This window comes from Nomascus leucogenys, chromosome 11 (assembly GCF_006542625.1).
Source record: "Nomascus leucogenys isolate Asia chromosome 11, Asia_NLE_v1, whole genome shotgun sequence".
NCBI lineage: Eukaryota > Metazoa > Chordata > Mammalia > Primates > Hylobatidae > Nomascus > Nomascus leucogenys.
Genome location: NC_044391.1, coordinates 95,535,363 through 95,545,219, shown reverse-complemented (window position 1 = coordinate 95,545,219; position 9,857 = coordinate 95,535,363). Strand labels below are relative to the sequence as shown.

General features: G+C 29.0%; 1 pseudogene; it reads right to left on the bottom strand.

Annotated features, from left to right (window-relative positions):
* Positions 1 to 8,796: 8,796 nt before the first annotated feature.
* LOC100582536 lies at positions 8,797 to 9,602 on the bottom strand (annotated as a pseudogene).
* Positions 9,603 to 9,857: the final 255 nt, after the last annotated feature.

Below are 9,857 nucleotides of genomic sequence, written 5' to 3'. Positions count from 1 at the left end.
GGGCATGAATGGAGTGACATGAAGTTGAAAGCTTGAGTAGAGTGGAAAAATGGAAGGAGATTGTGATGATTTTTACATTTATTTCTAGTTTTTGTCCTTGTACCTACCATAGGGATAAAGTATCATCCTATTTTCAGTTAGATTTAAGTTGAGGAGACAGAAATCTTGCTACAAGATGCAAGAGACCTACAATAGTATTGATCCAGTGTAGATTATCATAAGAATATGCAACTTGAGAGCTTCTTATTTTACAAAGATCAATTCTTATCAATTCTCCAAATCCCATTTATTTTTGTGTTCTGTTTCTAAAGAATATGTCTTTGAAATTATAATGCATTCCTGATGGTGGGAAAAGAACTTTAAAATATATAAAGAAATTTTAACTTGTAGATGATTGTCATACTCTTCTCTAATGGATGGATTAATTTTGATTTTTCACAAATTCTTCAGGAACTCAAAAAAGAACTAGAAAACAAAAGGTAAGATCATGACTTCAAATCTTAAATCCATAACTTCAAACCTTAAATCCATAATGTTAATGAAATAGAGGCTGGGTTCAGAAATACTTTTTCGATGAATGACACTCCATTAAATTGTAAAATTTATACCAATTTTCTTATATAAAGGTACATACTTTAAGGGACCAGAATATGCCACTCCAAAATGTGCCTCTTTGGCATCAGGATTATTTTGAGAAACAGCAGCCACAAGAGAAGCTCTAAAAACAGAATAGGATTTACCTTTTTGTAAGAAACATTTACTTCTATAATGGAAATCTCCATTTGTAAGGGTGTTTCCCTCTCAGTTCCAGGAAGAGAAGGATGACTCTAAGTCATTAGAGACTGTTATCAATGCAGAAGCCATGGACTGAAATCTGTATAACAAAACTTACCATTGTTTACTGTGCTTTTCTTGGTCACCTCCTCATAACTGGTCTCTGTTCTAACTAAAGATGGTATTTAAGCCTGATTTCAAAGCTGTCTTTTTGAGATTTACTCGTTTCTCTGAGTATCTCCTGTGTCTATATGAGGTATACATGTTAATAAACGGTTTTCCCCTTGTTAATCTGTCTTTCATTACAGAGGTCTGTCCTCATTAAGAACAACAAAGGGTAGAGAGAAAATTATTCTTTTTTCCTTCAGTTCCACCCCGAAGTCCTACATGCTTTCATGGTGAATATAGTGATAACGTTAGCATGGAAAGCGCAAGGAAAGCTTTCGTAAAACAAAATCGAATTGATTCAAGCAGTGTTAAAATGGTGCAAGGCAGAAAAAAATTGGTTTCTTCTATTCTTCTGTGTTCTTGGCTGGTCTCTGGATTAAATTGGCATAAAACAGTTTAACAGGAAAAAGCAATTTTAATTATGTATATATGCACGGGGTCCTACAGAAATATGAGACTTAAGGAAGTGCAGATGACTGAGACTTTTATAACAGGGCAATGGGGAGATAAATTATGGGAAGGTGAGGGGAGGGAGGAAATATAGGGTGAATGAAGATTGCCTTGTTAGGCAGATAAAAATCTCTCGGGTGTTGAGTAGCTCTCTTCCTGGTACAAATTTACTAATGAAAATTTCCTTTACTGATGACAACTTTCTCTATAAACTAAATTTATTTTTACAAAAGTGGAAGTTTATACTTCGGTAAGTTGAGGGGCAAGTAAAGAGCTTTTCTTGTGTTAAAAGAAAAACCTTAGACAAATTAAATTTAACAGTTTAATTGAGCAAAGAAATCACAAATCGGAAAGACTTTCAAGTCAAAGTAGGTTCAGAGAGACTCCGGTTCAGCCATGTGGTAGAAAATTTTTAGAGGGAAAAAGGAAAGCAAGGTACAGAAAGCAGAAGTAAGGTACAGAAACAGCCAAATTGGTTACAACTTGATGTTTGCCTTATTTGAACATGTTTTGAACAATTGGCCCCTGTTGATTGGTCAAAACTTGGTGATTGGCACAAAAGTACATTATGGTCTGTTTACGCCTCCATTTAAGCTTTAGTTTCCTACATACAGAGAAGTCTTTAGGCTGAACCTAAAATAGGTAAGCAGGCAGCTTTAGGCTAAACTTGATATAGCAACTGTGTTTGTTGGTCCTCAATTTCTATTAGCTCAAAATAGTACCCCAAAGCGGTATATTTTGGCAAGACATGTTCTGAACCCTTTTAATGGAAAGGCATCTTACAAATCCTCCAGTTTAATTTCTTCATTTTGCCTATGAGTAAAATGGTCTGGCTCAAACAAATTTCTCTTAACTTGTGAGAATTTATTAACCAATTACAGTATTTCTTTTTTAAAAAATTGTGTAACGTTTACATGGGTTCTTATCATTGCTTTCTTATATTGTGCCTACAAGGTGATAGAAGGAAGAATGTAAAAATTAAAAGACAAAGTCACTCTGACTAGTAATGGATGAAGGTATTTTAAAATACTATTGCAATATTTTTGCTCACTTTTGAGGTAGCATATTATACTGGAAAGAATGAGTTAGCAATCAGAAGATGGAATTTTAATCCTACTCACTCTTTTAAGGATTCAGCTTCTTCATTTTATGTCCCAGTTCTTCCAGAAAATAAAAATCCTACAGCTTTGAAATAATATTATTAATATAAAATTTTTAGAGGGATAACAGCAAACAATTTTGTGAGTGGAATGATAAAAATCTTGAAAATTATGGAATCTGTGTCCTGCAACATCTTTATGAAGAAAGCAAACAACCGTCAGTCTTGAATGGTATTGAAATATTTGAAGAGAAGGGTATAAACCTGATAGTCTCTGGAGGTTTCTTCAGCTCTAAAGTCTAACAACTATATCCCCAACATAGTAGGTGAAATGTCACTTAACATGTGAGGACTCATCAGGGCTGAGTTTAGTAACCATCGTTTCATGAAGTTTTACTGCATTGCTATTGGTTCACACATGTGTTGTAGCATCCTACAGGTACTATCAAGTTATAAGTAGATGATCTTCTGAACTTTTACAAGAAAATAATTTAAGTAGAGCTGAATTGAGTAACACAAACTGAATATTTACTATATTATAGCAGGTGTATTATTTAGAAGCAGAGAAGTAAGATCATATTTAAAAGTTTCCAAAAAAGACCCTTGATAAAATGGAAAAAGAAACACCTTTAGACATATATTTTTTTCTTTACACAGGAATGATAATGACAACAGCACTATTCTTTTACAGTCTCTCTGGAGTTATTCTTACCATGGCAGTTACAGAAGAATGAAAGCTTCATGCTTTGGGAAGGCTGAATTTTTATGTCTGGAGCTCTTCCATTAGGTCACACTGTTAAAGGCATAATTCTTTCCTAAGGGAAACTTTTCCTGCTTCATAGCAGTCCCATGTATTCTGCCTGTGGCTGCTCTGCTGCCCTGCACTCCATGCATACCAACCTTATTAAAACAGGGTAAAAATTATTCTTATGGAAAGTGTATCATTGTTGCTCAACTGGTTATTATAAATTTTAAAAATATAGTTCTGATTTTCAGAAAAAAGAAAAAAATACCATACAAGTTGTATCTGGACATCTCCAGAAATGAACAGACATAAAGCAGGTCTGCTAGAATTTGCAGAGCACTTATGTTTGACTTCCTCTTCTATGGTGATATTTATTTCATGGCGAGGTACATATATAATGCCACACTCCTCGGAGGGCATAGAAGGAAAAACGCAAGGTGCCAACTCCATTCTCTTTTACCTGCATGCTCAATAATGTTAGAATCTTCCCATAGAAGAAAGACAGACTAAAAGTATGGTGATTCTGCACTCTTTTTAATTTTTAGTTACTTTATTTCTGTTTTCCTTTTTAGTTGTTCAGGTTCCCAAAGTACAAAATATCATCTTGTCCTTCTTCAGTCAATGGGAGTTTCCTCTAATGGGATGATAACCCTTTTCCTTTATGGCTCAATGATGTACTTTCATTTGAGCTTTACCTTCCTTTTTCTGCTTAAAATCTGTGTAATTTATGAAAATCACTTTGATTTTTTGAAACACATAGTAAAGCCTTTTTTGTTGTTGTTATTTGTGGTGGTTTTGGTTTGTTTGTTTTGAGACAGTGTCTTGCTCTGTTGCCCAAGCTGGAGTTCAGTGGTGCAATCACAGCTCACTGCAGCCTCAGACTCCTGAGATTAAGTGATCCTCTTGCCTCAGCCTCCCTTGTAGCTGGGACTACAGCTACATTGTAGCATGCACTACCACACTCAGCTAATTTTTCTGATTTTTAATAGAGATGGGGTCTTGCTTTGATGCCCAGGCTGGTCTCAAACTCCTGGACTCAAGTGATCCTCCTGCCCTGACTTTCCAAAGTGCTGAAATTACAGGTGTGAGCGACTGGAACTAGCCAATAGTAAAGGCTTTCATTTATGAAGATGGTGGCTTGAATATTTCCCCCCAGTCCGAATCAATGACAAACTGTCTTTCCTGAGCCAAGCAGCTGTTGGACCAGCTCACAGGGGGTCTAGAGGGTAGAAGCCAGGCCTTGGTTCTTCCAAGAACAGATGGAGAGAAATGGAAGACCTTTTCCCCTTCTGCTCTTAGGGATGCCTTCGGGGACCAGTAATGGAGAACTATGAGGTGCAAAATTCTGTAAATCCTGAAGGCAGCTTGCCCTACAGAGATCCACAGATCTCCAGGAGGAAAATGAATGTTCCTAGAAAAATATGCTTGTCTCCCTCTCTAGCAGAAAGCCAAACAGGTGATAAAGGTCCTTTCTAATGCCAAGACTTGGAGAATGCTAGCTTTTACACATGAGGAGATTATAAGCTTAAAGAAGTTTCTGTGACTCTTAGAAAACGTTTCATAGATGGTGCTGAATACTTCCTATTTTATCACCTCTGTAAGCAAATAATATCTAGTTGTCCCACTTTTTTCATTAACATTATTGAATGAATTCAGGTGTTGTCTGTCTAATCAACCCCCGCCCCCGCCCCCTGCCACTGTTCATCCAAAGAGTTTAGTATCCATTGATGATCATTACTTAGATCCATTATTTAATTAGGGGCTTTCTGGTTGAATATACTTTTTACATCTATACCATGAAAAAATATTCTGCACCTATTATAAATGATGGCTAATGCTTCCATGGCACTTACTTTGAGTAAGGTGTGGTTCTAAGCACTTTATATAGACTAATATATTGTGCTTAATAACAACCCAAGGAAATACTTACAATAATTATCCCCATATTACAGATAAAAACTCAGAAACAAAACAATTTGCCCCAAGTCACTGCTACTAAGTGATGAGTTGGGATTCCAAAGAATGAATTTTATATATATTATATATAAATACATGTATTATATGTAATATATATAAGTAATATATTTATAAATATAAATATATATAATATATTATCTATAATATATGTATTTATATATTTATATATAATATTTATAATATAAATTAATATAAATTATATATAATTATATTACATATAATATATGTAATATATATAAATTTACATAAATAAATTTACATATAATAAATTTACATGTATTACATATAATATATATGTAAATTTATATATAGTATATATTATAAATATATAATATATAATATAAATATAAAATATATATAAATTCATATATTTTAAATATATAAATTATAAATATATATTTTAAATATATAAATTATAAATATATATTTTAAATATATAAATTATAAATATATATTTTATACTTATATTATATATTATATATTTATAACATATACTATATATATAAATTTACATATATATTATATATAATACATGTAAATTTATTATATGTAAATTTATTTATGTAAATTTATATATATTACATATAATACATATATTACATATAAGATATGTAATATATGTAATATATATAAAATTCATTCTTTTATATGAATTTTACATACAAATGAATTATATATATATAATATATAATATATATAATATATATTTATATATATTATATATAAAATATATGTTATATATAAATTTATATATATAAATTTACATATATTTATATATTTCATATATAATATATATTTATATATTATATATTTATATAAATTTATATATAAATATATATATTTATATGAATTTATATATATATATATTTATATAAATTTATATGTAAATATATATATTTATATAAATATATAATATTATATTATATGTATATATTTATATTATATAATATATTATATATATTTACATTACATATAAATATATTATATATATTTATATGTAATTTATACATATTATATGTAATATATATAAATTTATATATATATTATATATAATACATGTATTATATATAATATATATGAAATTCATTCTTTTATATGAATTTTACATACAAATGAATTATATATATAAATATATACTTATATATAATTTATATATAATTTCTACATTATATATTATATATATTATATATTATATATAAAATATATGTTATATATAAATTTATGTATATAAATTTACATATATTTATATATTTTATATATTTATATAAATATGTACATTTATAATATATATTTATATAAATATGTACATTTATAATATATATTTATATATTTATATAAATATGTACATTTATAATATATATTTATATAAATATGTACATTTATAATATATATTTATATATTTATATAAATATGTACATTTATAATATATATTTATATATTTATATAAATATGTACATTTATAATATATATTTATATAAATATGTGCATTTATAATATATATTTATATATTTATATAAATATGTACATTTATAATATATATTTATATATTTATATAAATATGTACATTTATAATATATATTTATATATTTATATAAATATGAACATTTATAATATATATTTATATATTTATATAAATATGTACATTTATAATATGTATTTATGTATTTATATAAATATGTACATTTATAATATATATTTATATATTTATATAAATATGTACATTTATAATATATATTTATATAAATTTATATAAATATATATTTATATACATATAAATATATATAAATATATATTTATATACATATATATTGATATATAAATTTATATAGCAATATATTTATATATTGATATATAAATAAATTATTTTATATATCAATATATAATATATATTTACATATAAATTATATATAAGTGTATATTTATATATACTTATATATAATTCATTTATATACAAAATTCATATAAAAGAATGAATTTTATATATAATATATAATACATTTATTAAATTTATAAAATTTATATATTTATATATAATTATATATAATTATATATTATATATTATTTATATATAATTATATATAATTATATATTATATTATTTATAAATATCATAAATTTATAATATATTATTATTTATAAATATTTATAAATAATAATATATTAGAAATTTATGATATTTATAAATAATATATTATATATAATTATATATAATATATTATTATTTATAAATATAAATATTATAAATAATTATATATTATATATTATTTATAATATGTATTTATATGTAAATTATATATATGAATTATATATATAATGTATATATCTATATGTAATTTATATATTATATATAATATATAAATTATGTATTATATAATATATAATATATAAATTATATATTATATAATATATAATATATAATTTATATATTATATAATATATATTATATAATTTATATATAATATATAATTTATATATAATATATAATATATATTATATATAATTTATATTAGATATAATATATATTATATATAATTTATATTAGATATAATTATATATAATTTATATCTAATATAAATTATATATAATATATATTATATATTATATATAAATTACATATGATTATATATATATTTATATATAATTATATATAATTTATTCATATATAATTTATATATATATAATTCATTCATATATAATTTATATATATATATATATATAAAAAATTCATTCTTTGGAATCCCAACTCATCACTTAGTAGCAGTGACTTGGGGCAAATTGTTTTGTTTCTGAGTTTTTATCTGTAATATGGGGATAATTACTGTAACTATTTCCTTGGGTTGTTATTAAGCACAATATATTAGTCTGTATAAAGTGCTTAGAACCACACCTTACTCAAAGTAAGTGCCCCGGAAGCATTAGCTATTATTTATAATAGGTGCATATATATATTATATGAAATATATAATAGGTGCATAATATATATAATAGGTGCATAAATATATATATGAAAAAAGAAAGACGTGACAGTTGTATGTAAGATGATTATGTTTTTGTAAAATAAACAATGGTAAATTGATATATGTGCTTATATGTGCTTATGAGAAAGATAAATACCACTTCATGAATTGGTTACACAGTGAGGGAGGGAGATGCAGTACTGGTAATGTGTAGAGATAGAGTGGGGAGCTAGAGGGAAAGAAGAGAGACAAGCAAAAACCCCACAAAAGACAGCACTTACAAAAATTCAAAGTAAAACAACATATACAATATGATTGATTTTTAATATAAAATTATGTATATGTATGTATATATACACACACAACTACGTATGTGTGTGTAGATTTATATTGATAGAGAAATGCACGAACATATGGTTACTAAATGGCTAATGTTTTTTATCTCAGGCTGGTGGTATTTTAGATGATATATAATCTCTTCTTTACACTTTTATGTACCACTCAACTCTTTTACAATAATCCTATATTTATATAACAAAAAACTCATAATACATCTGTTTCAATTGTGGAAAAACATTTAAGAGAGTTAGGAATGAATATTATCTTTTATTTGTATTTATTTATTTATTTTTTGGTGGCAGAAGGACAAACTTTACTGAGCCCCTCATCACTAGTTCTCTTTCTCCTGCACAGTCTTGGCTCCCCGGAGACTTCAGTCTGGCGGGCAGCAATGAGACCCACTTTGCGGTCAGCAGGGGCATCTCTGTGGATGATGGAGGGCTTGCTGATGTGCTGGTGGTTGCCACCTCCGAAAGAATGCTCCGCAAGGTTCATGGCCACACCCTGTACTTGTGGCCAGCAGTTCCTCTTTGCCTTTTATTTGTGGTGGGCCCGGCCAGCCTTCAAGATGGCTTTGTCATTTCGGCCACCTCTGGTCACTACACCACCCACAGCTCTGTTGGCTGAGGAAATAACCTTCTTGGAGCCAGAGGGCAGCTTCATGGGTCTTCTGGGTGTCAGGGTTGTGGGAGATAACGGTGGCATCGTTCCCTGATGCCCGGGCCAGCTTGCCACGGTCTTCAGGCTTCTCCTTCAAGCAGCACACGGTCGTACCCTCAGTCATGGTGTCCACAGGGAGAACACCGCCAATGTTGAGCTGGACCTTCTTGCCGCAATACACAAACTGACCCATGTGAATACCCTCAGCGGCAACGAACAGCTCTGTCCACTTCTTAAACCGGTACGCATCCTGGAAGACCATCTTGGCCAGGGGCGCGCCGCACCCCGGGTAGTGGACAGCGTCTTTCACGGTGCTCTTGTAGCCGCTGGGGGAAGTCCACGGCGCGCAGGCGCGTGGTGCCCTGACTGTGCTTCACCTGCGCGGGGAAGGCAGACCCGGCGCCCTTCCACTGTCCACAGATCATGCGGCCCATGGCGACGGGTCCTGCTCAGAAGCGAGGCCGAAAGACCGAATATGACATTTTTTTTTTTTTTTTTTTTTTTTTTTTTTTTACAGAGTCTCGCTCTGTCGCCCAAGCTGGAGTGCCGTGACACCATCTCGGCTCACTGCCACCTCCACCTCCCGGGTTCAAGCAATTCTCTGCCTCAGCCTCCTGAGTAGCTGGGATTACAAACGCCCGCCAGCACGCCTGGCTAATTTTTTTGTATTTTTAGTAGAGACGGGGTTT